Below are 16,251 nucleotides of genomic sequence, written 5' to 3' on the forward strand. Positions count from 1 at the left end.
TTTTTTTTTTTTTTTCTGAAGGGACAAAAATGTGCAGTGACAGTGGACTCTTTGGGAGCCTACAGTGACAGGGGCGGTTGCTTTTCTCAGCTGGTGTAGGAGGGAGGGGTGGGCAGGCGTGTAGGCACATCTTTGTGTTTGGATCTGCAGAAGATGCGTGAGCTCCGAACATGAACAAAAGCCGTGGGATGGATAGACGGGATGTCAGTACCAACTACATAAACAAACACATTGGGAAGGAGTTCGATGCAATTACCAACATTGATTATACAGAGAGAGTATGATCAATAGATTCCAAATGTCACAAAAAGTCACTATAAATTGTATTTCCTGGTCTAAAACATTCAGTAGTTTTTTTTTTTATTTTTTACAGATTTGTTATGATGTTTGAATAAATAACTGTTTTCTGCTTCTTTACTGACAAGTAAAGCAGAAAAAATTTTCAGGGTACCTATTGGAATCTCCCTCTCATTCTTCTTCTTATTTTTCCCCCTTCAGGATAACTAGGCACAATTCCTAAAAGAACACCATTTGGCCAATTTCCATCTGGCATCTTTCCCCTCTTATTTTCACTGGAAAGTGTGGAGTCTGGTTTTTAATGCTATTTCTGAATAAATTCAAGCTTTCAGTTCAACACCCGTTCTCCCCTCTGTTTCTCATATAAGCAGTTACCTCTTCTTGTGGGAAAAATAAACATAACTGTGGACTCTGGGTAGAATCAGATAAAAACAAATGGTAGAAATATGGGCTCAATAATTTCTAGTAATCTTTTGTAGGCTGTGGAGTACAAATGTGTCATGTGAAAAGTTCCGTCTGTGCAGAAGAATTGAGTGTTTTACACACAGATAATTAGAAAATTGTCAAGACATATGTTGCCTTTTACAAACGTTTTTGTATTTATTGTTTTGCAGATGATACCAAAAATTATCATGGTGCTGAATTATGAAAAACCTCTTGACTTAGAGGTCTTCATCAATGACTAATTGCTACTATTTGTAACCACTTTAAAAGCAAATAAAGCACCCATCTGGTAATTCTATTAATGGTTTCTATATTAAAATGGCTGTTGGCCCCCAAAAAGAAAATATGCAATTATGAAATATTCATAGTTGACTCACTATTGAAAAGCTTACAAATGGATCTGGAAAAACAGAGTTTATCATTTCTTTTCTCATTCTCTATGAAGCCTCTAACCTTTTAAAAATTAGCTTGGATTAACGATGTAGCTACATATACTCAGCAAAACGGAAAATTAAAGGAATTATCTAAATAAATGAAGACAAAAAAAGAAATGCTCAAAATTAATGATTTGGGTAGCAGTATCAGCTGCCTTTCTGCCCCTACTTTTCTGTGTTTTCCACTGTAGGACTCATAGGCGTTGAAAAACCCAGGCCTTTCCACTGAAAAGAGGGGAAGAGAAATGCTAGTTCTGACCCTACTAATTTGTAACTCTGACCTGGAAGGGAAACTCTGCATGTCTCTGAGACTTGGTTTTTGTGGTGGTCAAGTGGGAGCCATGTCTCTGCTTGTCTTCATGTATTTTGATTTTTTAACTAAAACAGTTGACCATTTTATTTTCATATTTCACAATACACATGAAAATTGTGCTTGTGAGTACACAAGCACGCGTGTGTGTCCTACCAAACTCCTCTGCAGAAACTATTCTCTATTTGATAGGAAGGGGGAGCCAATCTTCCTTGCCATGCTGTTAGAAAACAACCAGAGTCACAGCACCATGACCTCCTGTTGAAGTAGAAGATTCTCGTGTCTCGTTATTTGTCTGATCGAGTCATTCCTGGCCCAGTGGGAACCATCATGGGACAGGCAAGAGGTCTTATCAGGGGCCCAGGCATCATTGGCATGTAGCTTCCGATAGGTCCCATCCCAGGAAGAGGAGGGCCCATGATTGGCATCATAGGAGGCCTGCCTTATGGAGTAAGGGCATCATACCAGCAGAGGAGGACCTGGAGACTGGGGGTGGGGAGGAGGCAGGATCATTGCCCCTGTAAGGGGAGGAGCAGAGAATGGAGGAGGAGGTATCTTTCCTTGTTGAAATGCAAGGATGGTTTCATCTATCAGTTCTGTGCCTGCTCTTCCATCCATTTCTGATGGTAATCTTCTGCACCCTGTGTTTCCTACCACTGCGGTGTGTCTTCCTCACAGATGGAGGGTCACAGGTGGGGTATGTGTCACCAGAGTCACAATAAAACTCAGGCAGTTTGCTCTGCAGGCTGTTGGCCACTTAGGTCCAGACGCCGCCCGGAAATGACCTCTCTGCTAGTCTTTAGCACTGACATGAGGGACTGAAGACATGAAAAATGTGAGCATGTTTGGTAAAATTCAGTCCCTTGCAGGAGGCAGAGAGAGTACACACAAGCTTCTGAAATAGGACAGTCGTTATCGTCCACCTAGACGGAAACATCTTATCACTGAGGAGGAAGGCTACCAGAATTGCTCCATCACTGCTTCCTTCTGAGCTTTGGCCCCTTGGAGGTTTGTGAATATTTGCTAACTTCACACCTCCTATTGTATGGACCTATGAGGAGAAACCAATTCTCCTGCCTGCCGTCTGCCTTTGATCCCTCCCCCCAGCTCACCCCGAAGAGGCAGAGTGGGTGGGCCTGATTTACATCATTTAAGACACATCCCATCCCAGGCCAACCTGCCCCAGAGTCTGCACCTTTTCTGATTTTGTGATGCTATCTCACCTCTGTTTGCCTTTTACATGCTTCGAATGCAAGTTCTTTTTTTCTTCCGGCTACATTTTTACTGTTCTTCAATATGTAGCTCAAGTGTGTATGGTAGGATTGTAAGTGACTTAAGTTTTTCTTCTTTATACTTTGCTTTTTTAGTTGTTTTCATGATTTTATTAACAGAAACCCCAAGTTCCTCACTTGCAACCTAAATCAGAGTTAGGAGCCCTCACGTGTTTTTCTGGCACAAATGTTTACTTCTCCTAATACTTATCTAAGTGTGATATAAGGGACTGTTTGTCTCACTAGACAGATCTTCTGCAGTATATAGTTCTTTGTATCTGCTACGATATCTGTAATAGAGATTACTTACACATCAGTTGAATGAATGAGTATACACATAGTTTATGTATATAGTTTATTTTAATGTAGTAAGTAGATATAGGACAATATTAAATAGCTAATAATCATTTAGATCTGTTGTTACTATAATATCTTACATACAAGTCGTTAGTTTATTTTTTTGCTTTTACACTCATTGGAAATAACTGATAACAACAAATTGTATTATTATAGTTAATAAATAAAAATGTAATAGATAATTGATGCAAGCTCTTGTAAATTGTAATTTTTAAGACAACTGCTCATTCTCTCATTTAATTGTTGAGTTTCATCTTGAACCTGTGGCTAATCCTCGGCAGTCAAGGTAAAAGCACTATGGCAGTATAAGGACACGACTCATAAAATCCAATGGTGACTGTTGGTAATGGATTCCCACTAGGGATAATTTCCAGCAATTTGGCCATTTCAAATCAGACCTGAGGTTGGGACAGCTGAATATATTTGAATGACAATCAGAAGCTTCTCATGATCCTCTCATTGGGAAGATGCTTCTACTTGAAAAAATATTTCAGACTGGCAGTCAGTGGCACCTGGTATGTACTGGCAAAGATAAGCACAAATTGCATTCAGTCTGAATCAACAGCTATTTACTATCCACCAAATAATGCATGAGTCTATGTATATACAAAAGTGCATAAGACCTTGCCTCATTCTTTGAAAAACTCACAAGCTTTTGAGTGGTAAAACATAATCAGTTACCTAAGAAAGGGTGAAATCTTGATCATCAACATTCAACAAACATTTCTTAAAGGCTGCTCTTTGCTTAGCACTGAGCTGAGTATTAATAAAGTGCTTTGGGGAAGAAAGTAGTATAAAATCTTTAACTCTGGCATTGGAGTCCGATGGGGGAGCACTAAGATAGATTTGTCTTTCCTTGGGCATGGTAGGTACAATACTTTGAACCCAGAATACTTTTAGGAACCAATGTTTTAACTTCTTTTAACATCAGAAGAAAAAAGAACTTTTAGGTCAAATAAAATGTTTTAATATGTAATATTAATGTATTCATCTTTTTCCCAAGGGTCATAATATATAATTTGTAAGATTTTCTAATAATGAAAGTGCTCCACAAAGGCAAAGAGCCTAGGGTCTGTGAAAGTCACACGGGGCTCTCTGTGGAGGCAAGTGGAAGGCCGAAAGGGGTCAGGAGACGATTCAGAGTGCCTGAAATGGGCCTCGAAAGAACAGTACCATTTTACTAGGTAGAGGACAGGAGAAAGTTAGACAAAGCCAAGGCCCCAACTAGTGAAAGTGGAGTGAGAGAATTCAGAGGTGCACAAATCATGGTCTCCAAATTATAGTTTCCAGTTCAGGGGACAGAGATAAGTATATGCAAAGGACAAGTGACATAAAAGGAGATGAGTACAGGGGCACCTGGGTGGCTTAGTCGGTTAAGCGTCCGACTTTGGCTCAGGTCATGATCTCACGGTTCATGGGTCTGAGCCCCATGTCGAGCTCTGTGCTGACAGCTAGCTCAGACCTGGAGCCTGTCTTCAGATTCTGTGTCTCCCTCTCTCTCTGACCCTCCCCTGCTCACACTGTATCTCTCTCTCTCTGTCTCTCAGAAATAAATAAAACATTTAAAAAAAAAAGGAGATATGTGCCTATTTCAAGAATGGGGAATGAGATACCTGCTTGTGAGTCTTTAAGATTCCTGAGAATTAAAGCTTTACAATTAGACAGTATAACAAATACAACTATTTAAACATCTAGCATTGTAAAATTTTCCATTTTCTGGCATGTGATATCTGTTTGGGAGTAGGGTGGGTGATAGTGTGGCTTGGAGACTGTCTTCAAGCCCTGAAGTCTTTACATATCGATAACTATGAATTTATCACTATTTGTTTCATTATTCTCCACATACATTTTGGAAATATTGCCAACAATATTGCATCTCAAAGTTACATTTAAAATAATGAAAGCATTTTTCCCTCAGAAATTCACTCAGAATTACTTGAATACTCTACTTAAAATGTGAATTCTTCTGTACATTGTATACAAATGTTTGCTAATAAGTCAATAAACTTTCTTTCTAGGACAAATTCAAAATCCTAACTTGATAAGTGAGTCATATTATAGTTCATACTGGTGAATTCTGTTAAACTATTTTCAAAATTTTAGAGCAGAAAATTTCAGTCTAACATATACTATTGTTTTTATTCTCTTCTAGCTTTAATCAGTTCCTTGAAGGATATATTCTCCCTATCCAATTTTTTTTTTTGTTTTATTTATTTATTTTGAGAAGGGGGGGAGAGGCAGGGAGAGAATCCCGGCACAAGCCTGACACAGGGCTTGAACTCATGAATCATGAGCTTATTACCTGAGTCGAAATCAAGAGTTGGTCGCTTAACCGACTTAACATCCAGGCACCCCCCCCTTTATTTTCTAAACCCGATTCTCAGTACTCTCTTTTCCCCCTCTCTCATATTACAAAGGGAAAACATTATTCATCTAATTTATTTTGAGACAATAACATTAAGGCTACTTACATTTTTCTTCTTACTATAAAAGCGGTAGTGAATAGTAGGTGAGCTGATGAATTTAATTTGTCAACTAAGTAAACATGCGCATATTGAATTCTCTAACTGTCATAAATATAATCAGGGCTTTAATTAGAAAATGAAGGAATATAATTCTAAGCATTATGAAGATATATTTGGTTTCTGGTGGTTAAAAGTCGAAGAAGATGAGGAAACTCAATCAGAATACCATCGTCTGGCTCTATCCTGAATAACACTTGTACTGATCAGTCATACTGAGCATATAGGAGAGGCCAAAGGCTGTGCAGTTCTTCTGGTTGGTGATAGCATCATCTTCAAACCTAAGGGATACTAACCTCTCCTATGAGGAATTATTTGGACTGTCAGTTCTTGAAATGGATGCTTTTAAATATGAAGAAAAATCCAGTTCTTGAAACATTTTTTTGCAGTTGTTGCATATTTATTTGCAACTCTGAAATTTTTAAAAGGGAGGCAGACCGAAGCATGAGTAAAAAGTGAACTACTCATTTTGGAATGTTACTTACTGAGGAAGTTTGAAGAATTCCATCAGTCTTTGGATCCCTCCAAATAAATGCACTTGTTCACTCAAGAAAATATGCTAAGACAGCAAGTGTAGGGCTGTATGAGGTGCACTCCCTGTCTTCAAGGAGTTTGGAGACCAGGTAGGGGAAACGGAAGCACAGTGGAAAAGTACAATATGAGTAATACTCCATCCTCTACTGTGGAGAAAAGACACTGAACTCGGGTTTACCGATCAGTGAAGTCAATTTCAGCTTGCTTACATTTTTTTTTGATGAATTGGGTAAATTTTTCGAAGTCGTATACCTATATTTACATATATTATATGTTTATAATATATTTACTATTTATTATTATGTGTACTACACATATGACATATTTCTAGTATATTTATATATATTAAATCTGTAATACATACATAGTTAGATACACAAGAGGACGGCAAATGCCATTTGAAATACCGTTGGAAATTTTTTTTCATTTGGCTTTTGCAGATTTTTCTGTAAGATTTAATTTCATACAAAATCCACAGTAAAAATTTCATTTATCATATGAATCTCTCTTGTTGACTCACTTAGTTATGATTTCCTTTAGTTTATTTTGCTCTTCAGTGAATTGCTTTAAAACTGTATGAAATACAGTATTAATTCTGTTTTATTTATTCTTTCTTCTCCGAACATCATTGTTTGGTGTACTTTTACCTTATTCTGGCCTACAGTAAATATTTCCTTTACCTACTTGATTTTCTTTTCATATGAGGAAGTTCCTTTGTATTAAAAATCTCCATTGACTCTTGTTTAATATTCATTGCACTGTAATTAAACCTGGTACAAAGACATGTAGAAACAAATCATGTGAGTCCTAGCTCGTTGTGAAAGATATCTAAGTCTTAAAAAATGATATATGCTTTATGTAAATTTATTAACTAAATATATTCTTTAGGTTTTGGAATGAATTACTAGCTTCTCACGTATAATTCCCAATGTAAGGGTGAAAGAGTATATTGGAGTCTATTTTTTCCATAATTTTTAATTAAAACAAAATGTGTTAATTAAGACTCATGAATTTAGCATCTGTTTTCCTGTATTATGTTTGGAGTGATGGGAATGTAAAAAATAGGATAAGACTCTATCCCTGTACTAGGTGGGTTTAGAGAATACAAGCATGAAATAAATAGCACTACAGAAATAAAGAGAATAAACCTAACTTGTAACTTATATGAAGACTATAAATATATGCGTGCATTTTTATTTGTTAGTACAGATTGTGTGTGTGTGTGTGTGTGTGTGTGTGTGTGTATGCCTGTGCATGCATATATAAAATATAATGAAAAAATCAGGGAAATATATGCAGGATCTCACTAAAGATAGAATTTTGAGCAAAACTATTAAAACAATGTAAATGAATTCATTTAATATACTACTAAACAATCTCTTAATTACATAGGGACACAGATCCAATGAGTGTCCTGATAATTATTCATTTGCAATATTTTGTAGATAATCAGTTGTTTTGTTTATCTTCTTTATTGTTGTCTTTCTTTAGAGTAAACTCAAAGAATACTTCCAGTGAAGTTTTGCCAAATGGGCCTAAAATGTTTTTAAAATATATTGTACACATTTAAAGAAATTCAAATGATGTCAGGATCTCTCTTGAGTTTTTGTATAATGCTGCTAGTGGCATATTTTGCTTTAAGATATATTTTCACTTCTAAAATCCCTGAAGTACTCCTCTCCTGCAGTGACTGACTTTGTAGAGAATATAAAGAGGAATTTAAATTTAAAAGGTGCAATTTGAAACACATTTTCTTGTGTCAAGTTTTGACACTGACCTTTTAAAATATGTAAGCAGGGACTTTCCTCTTTAATTACGTTGCTTATTTTAAATTAAATCTATACTGCAATTCTTTACAAAATGAAGTAAAATTTTAGAATGAGATTTATTTTACCTCTCTTAGATTTGGGAGTGGGAAGTGCATATTTTTTACCATGGAATTCAGAAATACTTTTGAAACAGCTTTTCATCTCTTCATTTAGGTGGTGGAAAACAAAACACTTACTCTCCGAACTGAGAAAATTTACAAAAATGTATATGTGCCTTTCAAGATAAGATTTAAGTGAATTTAAATCAGGATTTTACTGTAAAGAGACGAGGAAAAAGATACTAATGGATAGGCATTCATCAGAAAAAAATGGGGAAGGGGACATTTTTGGAGTTTCTCTTCAGGGTTTTCATTAAAGGACTTTTGCCCATATTATAACATAGAAGAACCTCATGAGTCCGCATAGTCCTGAGTTATCAGAGTACCAGATTCCTGCATCACTTTGCCAGAAATGCAATGTACAGACCAATAGAGTACAGAGTGGCCAAATCAAGGCAAGTTATTGGCTGTATGGATCCTTCTTAGATATTAGGTCATTTGGCTGTGCAATCTCTATTTTGAGAAACTTTGTAGAAAAAAATTCTTCAATTAAGACCACAGCAGCTGTGATATAAGAGAAGAAAACAAGATCTAGAATTAAACACGTGAATCTGAATCGATGCCTGATACTTACTTGTTCTGGGACCTTGAACAGGTTATCAAAACTTTGGATTTTTCATCTCCATTTGTTTTATTGGATTTTGTGAGGGCTCAAAGCAAAATAGTTTCTGAGACTTTTATTCACAGTACTCATAATTTGAGATCCTTTCTGTATGTTTCAGTTTTTATACTATTTTCATATTTAAAATTTAGTTCTTAGACCTTAGTTTAATTATTAGTGCGGTCTAAGATAAAGGAGGCTGTGATACACATTAAAAATCTGGATTTCATGGGCGCCGGGGTGGCTCAGTGGGTTAAGCGTCCGACTTCGGCTCAGGTCATGATCTCACGGTTCGTGGGTTCAAGCCCCGCGTCAGGCTCTGTACTGACAGCTCAGAGCCTGGAGCCTGTTTCAGAGTCTGTGACTCCCTCTCTCTCTGACCCTCCCCTGCTTATGCTGTCTCTCTCTCTCTCAGAAATAACTAAAACATTTAAAATTTTTTTTAAAAATTGGATTTCAATTTTTCCTTTTGTCTGCATGTATCTGTTTTATAAATTTCACTAACTAGGTATAGAAAAATACATATAAGAATGATATAAGGCAATAAAGGATTAGGGACTTATATAGTTTGTTAAAGAACTTGCATTTTCTTAAAAGAAATTTAATGTTTGCTTTATTTTTGCGAGAGAGAAAGGCAGAGCATGAGCAGGGGAGGGGCAGAGAGAGAGGGAGACACAGAATCTGAAGCAGGCTCCAGGCTCTGAGCTGTCAACACAGAGCCTGATGTGGGACTCAAACCCATGAACCATGAGATCGTGACCTGAGCCCAAGTTGGACTCTTAACCAACTGAACCACCCCACCCGGGCGCCCCAAAGAATGTGCATTTTTAAATCCCATTGGCTTTTCCTTTCAATGAACTCTTAAGTGATTACATTTTTTCAGGATGCTGTGGATTTTTCTTAAAAAGCTTTTGTTTTGTTTTGTTTTTGTACAGGGGCATGCATGCTATTGCATTGTTTTGTTTAATTTTCTGCTATCTCTTCTGCATGGCAAAGAGTGTCTAAAGACTCTTAATTAGTCTCTCTGCTTCTAACCCTGACCCCTACTGAAATCTATTTTTAAAACTGTAGGCAGAATAATTCTTGCAAAATATGATTCAAATTACTCCTCTGTTTAGAACCCTCCAGTGACTTCCCATCTCGCTTCAAGTTAAAGCCGAAAGCTTCAAGACCATGCAAGTTCTGACTTACATTTCTAAAGATATCTCTGACCACGTTCTTCTCGTTCAGCATCAGCTGCACTTATATTTTCCCTGTTCTCTCAACAAGGCCAGGTTCATTTCCTGCTCCAAATCCTTAAATTTGCTCTGCCTGCTGGGGTATTTCTCCCAAGTTTCCACTTAGCTCAGCTTTGTTTCCTTCTTCTGGTCATGTGAGCAGTGAGAAGTTCCTGCCCACCCTATTTCAAATAGCTCTTTCCTCCTGGATCCCACACACCCCACTTTTCTCCTCTTCTTTTTAATCTTGTTTGGGGTGTGTATGTATGTATGTATGCAATGCATATATATGTGTATATATGTTTACAAATATGTATATATGTAGTTGTGTGTGTGTGTGTGTGTGTGTGTGTGTGTGTATAGAATATTTACAAGCTATATTTGGCTTATTTCTCTCACTCATTGGAATGTAAGTTCAAGGAGTTTAAGAATTTTTCTGATTTTTTTTCTTTCAGTGCTGTATTCTTCATATAGATCGCAATGCCTAGGCAAGAGTAGGTACTCATTAATATGTATCATGCTGAAAACGAAAATTAGTTAATGTTTTGAAGTCTTCATATCACCACTTCTCATATCAGCTTGAAGGAAAGCTCATAAAGTGAGCCTTAGGACTCATAAAGTGAGCGTTTTTGTTTTTGTTTTTTTTCATAGTATGAGACTGGCTGTTATCAATTCCCTGACACCAGATGATTTCTTTTCCTTTGAGAAGAACCCAACAATTTCAGTTGTCATAATTAATTTGACGTATATGTGTATATCACCAGATAACTATTGTAAGCTTCAGATTTGCACCACAGGACCAGGTAGTCAGGACTTCTTCACGGATAAATATGGCATCTCGCTAAAGCTCCTGTCTCAGACATGCCCACTCATCCTGGGAGGGTGGAAATTAGAGTCTAGAACACCAGGTTTCTAGGGTAATGTTCTTTTCAATATTCATAGCTTACTGATCCTGAAGAACCAACCAACCATGAAGGAGTAGCATGACTAACAGATAAACATGACAACACCTGGAAACCAAAGAATTAGTGGCAGGAAAAATTGCAAAGGAGAGCGCGACATAGAGATTTATAACCTCTTCTTTTCCTTCTACACCTGTAGTTGTAAAACTTAATCTTATTGATTTTTACTGTAATTATTTCTATTCCTAACCATGTTGGGTTTCTATTTGCTGACTGGAAAAGGAAGGGCACTTTTCAGAGTACATCATTTCTGTTGTCACAGGATGAGACAGAGCTGGCTGAGCTATGGCCCACAGAACACAGAACACTAATGAGTGGGTTTTTTTTTTTTTTTCTGAAAGCGATGCATTTCTTGTTCTTTAGGAAGAGAGAGGAGCCATGTCTTCTAATGGATGAGCTCTTCTAGAAATTTCCCGTCAGGCAAATCAAGACCTTCAATATAGTGTTTCTAGGGAGCAAAATCAGTATTAAGAAGGTAAAAAGTGGTGATGGGGACCCTATGGCTGGCTGGCTGTCTCTAAAATTAGAGACTTAACTGATTGGCAGAGCTGTACTTCTTTTCTAGATCATTTAGATATGCCCTGATTTAAATGTATTACATAAAGATTCTATTTAACTACACACAACACACACACACACACACACACACACACACTTTTTCATTCTCTTAGGATCTGATAATGTTTGGGTGGATTGTGTGATTAATTAAGTGCAGATGGCTTTGTGCTTGTACAGGAATTTCACATTGTTAGGGGGAAATTGAATAGATAAAGTAAAAATAGGCTCCTTTGCTGTTTTGTTAAGGACATGTTAAATGATTCATCTTCAGATTGTCTATCCCTGCCATTAATTTGATGGGGGTGTTATGTTATGATAGTTGCTTGAATAATGAAGTTAAAGTTGCTTATGAAATCATTTATTTCATAAATTTGCTCAAATAATTTTGCTCAAATAAAACTTTTCTCTAATAAGATATGATGAATAAATTCCTATGACTGGGCTTGACCAAAGAGTTAATCTCTTTTTGGAAAGTAAATCCTGCAGAGAATTATTTTAAAGATTTTTGAAAGGGTTGGGGTGAATATGGGAAAGGGGGCCTTTTTCTGTTGTGACACGGTCTTGCCATAGAGTATGTTCTACAAACAGTCGTATATTTGACCAGCATTTGCGTATGAAGAACCATATGGGCAGCAACACAGAAAATATGGTCAATCATATTCAAATTGATTTAAAAATAGTAATATATTATTCTAATGAGAAACTGAGCATATTACTGTGGGAAAATAAAGCTTATGCTAAGTAAACAACACTAGCCTTTTTTTTTTTCTTTTAAGGAATAAAGAAGTTTTGAGATTATGCTGGTTATAGCCAACACACCAACACATCTTATGTAAAATGACTACCAGAATACCAAATATACAGTTCATTTAGGACCAAATGAGGTTATGAGGAGTGACACATTTTAATGTAAATGTGTACATTTTATTTAAATGTGATCTTCTGATGATTTGGCACATTTGCAAAAACACAGCAGACTACAGACTTTTACAGGGGATGACACATGAAGAAAATACAATATTTATAGACAGGAACAACAGTGGAGAAAACTTGGGAGGTCGTTACAGACTTTTGCAGGGTATATTCAGCATATGGTCCCACCACCACTCTCATTAAAGTTTTTCTGTGCCTCATTAAAAAAAAATGGACCAATGCTTAAATACTGATACGGTAACATCCTCATGACAATACACATTTCTCGAGCAGGAGTTTGAGCTAAGTCTCCATGAATTGTCCCAACAGGAGATGGACACTGTTTGACCCATTTTACAGATGCAGTTGAGTACCTTGCCCTGTAACCTTGGAACTCATAAATGACTGCCCTGGATTCAAACTCAGGTCTGATTCCAAAGACCAGGTTTTTACCATTCCATCTGCAGATACTGGGAAGTCACCAAAAGTGACTTCTCTGATTCCCAGCCAAGCACTGGTCCAAAAGAGGACTGCCATCCCTTTCCTTGTCGTTCTGGGCTTCCAGAAGGACTGCTATCATGCAGAGGAAATAGGTCAGCCCAATTTAAGTGTCAGGGGAAAGGTGCACATCCACTTACACATGCACATTTGTGTCATAGTGTTTAGTGAGTCTCTAGCTTGGCCCAAAGTCCTGAAAATTCAAATGTGGCTAAACTGGGTTTGAGATAAAGCAAAGGGCGGTGGCCTTCTCAAGGTCTAAGTCAGATGCTGGACATAGATAGCCCTGTCTACCCAAGGTTTCTCCTGGCTTCGGTTGGCTTGAAAAAGGTGCAAGGGAACATTCCTCTGCTTGTCTTCACAAACTTAAACACAAATACAGTTGTCTTCACAAACTTAAACAAAGAGACACCTGTGCTTCTTACAAGATTTCCTACATAATCTCCAGTGACAAATGGCCTGTGTTCCCGGATGCCCAGGATTTCCCTTGTGCTGGTGCTATACGCATGTATGAATTGCCAGAATTTAAACCCAAACCTATCCTTCTATGTACAGTTTTATTGTGTCTAGGAATATTCAGTTGCAATGGCTTCTGCATACTGATGTCACCAGAATAGAAACAGTGGGAAGGATAAAATGTGTATCCCAGAGGCACTATTCAGAACCTTGCGAGCTGTGTTCCTTGATGCTCAGTTTTTATTAACGGTGAAATTAAGAGTTAGATAAATCGAGTTAAGCCCCATCACATAACAGCATAGAAACTGATGATAGCAAAGGATCGGTATCTCAGATACTGGCTGATAACATAGAGTAAGTTCTTAAAGGGCAAGCCAGTTACCCAAGAGTAACCTCTCTCTTCTAGGCCTGATTAATTAAACTCCTTGGTAGTGAGGTCATAGGAATGACCCCACTCCCACTCCCAACCTAAGCAAATGCATTTTCAAAGAGCACCTGCTTTTACATTTATTTCAAGGAATCTTCTATTATTTAATTTCACTTTTACCCAAAATAATCAGTAAATTTGAAACCATGCCTAATGGAGGGCTGGGTGCTATATAAATGTTTTACGGCATAGGCCAGCGTGAATGCTAAGTTTGTAATGTCACCTGCCACATCCAGAAACATTTTCTCATTGTCGCACTGAACAGCCCCCGCCTGGCCCAGACTAACAGCGAGCTGCGTAAAAGGTCAGGTGTTGTGTTTTCATCTTTTGTTTGTGTTATTATTTTCCTGGCTGATAAATGGTACTGTAAGCCTTAAAGAGCTATTTTGCATTCCTATGGGGATGCTGTGTGCATTTTTATGAATCCATCTTGGTTTGCTTATGTTGTGCCTCTACCTCTTTATATTAAAAATTTATGTTTTCAGTGAGACATTTCAAGTACGTGGCTTTTAAGCATCGGTGCTTCTTGTGGTCACTGCACAGGGACCATGCTTTATTCCTGAGCGCAGCCGTGGGGCGTGCTGGTGAGCACCTGTGTGAAGGTAACTTACCAGAGGCTCGGGGGCCTTGGTATTACTCCTCATCTAGATTCCGGTTTCTTAGCGAAACCGTGACCCTCAGTCTTCCAGTGGTAGCAGAAGTTTTTAGAAAGAGCGTGGAAAATTAATTCCCTTTTAGAAGCAATAGAATATTTTCAGGCATTATCCTTCTCTTCATTTGCCTGGCTTTCCATTTTCTACATGAGTAAGAAAAAAAAGAAAGGAAAAGAAAAGTAAGCATCACATAACAAAGATCGAAGCCCTGGAGGCTGGATGTAGTAACAGATGACAGTGATGACGATAGGGACATGACTAGAAATGAGCTTTGGACTGATAGGAACATAGGGAAGCATTTGGTTACAGACTGTGATATTTGTAGCACATTAAAATGCAGTGACTGTCCAGGGCAAGCTTTTTGGCACACTTCTATGTGATAGATTTGATAGATGGTTCACAGAGTTCACCACGTTAGATTCGATGACATGGTTAACTTAACTTTCAGCCAATAAAAATATGGAGGTGTGATTCAGGTATTCTGATTTATCTCTTTTCATTGTGGTTACCATCTTCTTCTCCCTTTCACTCTGATGCTCCTGTCTTTTGGTATTTTTCATAGCTTGACACTCAGCAGTAATGATTCTATTAGCTGCAGCGAATCGGCTGAGCTTGCTTTTTATCCAACCAACATGTTGTCACTGGCACTTTTTTGCAGTTCCTTATTAGTATGTGCCCTTTACTGACTCTGCAGGAACCATCACCTAGAATTAGACATTCTCTGCTAGACCTGTCCTTACTTTGTGCAAAATGATTATAGTCCATTACACCACCTTCTTGCTGACAGCCAGATACTGCTGAGATTACAATAAAGCCCCTGGAAATTTAAATATGATGCCACTTAGGTGTACGGGGGTCTTTGATAACAAGAACCATTTGAAGAAATGACTTTCAAGGGATAGAATGTGTTAGAGACTCCATGAAATCATTCTACAGAAACTCCTGGTTCCTATTCGATTGATAATATCAGGAGCCAGAATCTTGGAGTTCAGAGCAGTTGAAGACCTGACATACTCAAATGATACCAGAACGGGATAGGCTAACTCAGAACAGGTCTGAAAGTGCTGCCTCTGCAGAATGAAAAGCACCCAACTAAAAATGAGAATTTCCAATTTCTCTAATTTTAGGGTTATCATTTACATCTCACGCCCAAAGTGCTTTTTTTCTTGTTTTGCTCAGCAAAAGCAGTTTCCTTTTATTCTTCAGCAAATTTGGAGTAAAGAACCCAGAATCTGGAGAGGCCCATAAGTGAGGAGAATTTTTGAGAAATATCAATCATAGCAAAGGCAGAGCTCCTCGTGATGGCTGTCTGTCTGATAGTGTGTGATTAAAATGAGGTTTCTTTTTTCTTCCCTCATATACATGCTTCCTCCTTCACCATCTGGGAAATCTTTCTCATTTCGCTCTACTTTGTGATAGCATTAGAAGCCCTCGTTATCTTTTCTCTGGGTCATTGCCCACCAAGTGTTCTCTGGGCAACAGAGTCTTTTCCCACCAAACCTCTGTGTGCACTCTGTCCATTCCAAAGAGTGGACAAAATGACACCACATGCTTTGGAATCTGACTTAACAATCTCCCAGGAAACTTGAGATTTGTGGTTCTGGTATTTTTCAGAGATACGGTGAAAGCACCTCAAAGACATAGTTTCTTTCCTTGAAAAAAAAAAAAGAATAAACAAAATTGTTGCATTTTTTCTGTGTAAGTATGGTGTACCTTGACTTTGCAATTCAGAGATGAAGCTCCCCAAATCTGCCACAACCTGTTAATAGATATATGTGCCAAGTTACTGAAGGACAAAGTGGTGAGAGAGATTGCCTTGCTTTGCGGGAGGGATCTATTCCAGAGAGGAGATATTTGACCATGACCATGAG

General features: G+C 37.8%; 1 protein-coding gene and 1 pseudogene across 1 annotated transcript in view; one reads left to right on the forward strand and one right to left on the reverse strand.

Annotated features, from left to right (window-relative positions):
• The window catches only part of LOC144222404 (protocadherin-7), a 220,200-nt gene that overhangs the window by 81,020 nt on the left and 122,929 nt on the right, over positions 1-16,251 (forward strand). The gene's annotated exons all lie outside the window — the stretch shown is intronic.
• On the reverse strand, positions 1,773-14,371 carry LOC144222403 (uncharacterized; annotated as a pseudogene).

The sequence above is a fragment of the Crocuta crocuta genome, unplaced genomic scaffold (genome assembly GCF_008692635.1).
Source record: "Crocuta crocuta isolate KB4526 unplaced genomic scaffold, BGI_CrCroc_1.0 scaffold805, whole genome shotgun sequence".
Taxonomy (NCBI): Eukaryota; Metazoa; Chordata; class Mammalia; order Carnivora; family Hyaenidae; genus Crocuta; species Crocuta crocuta.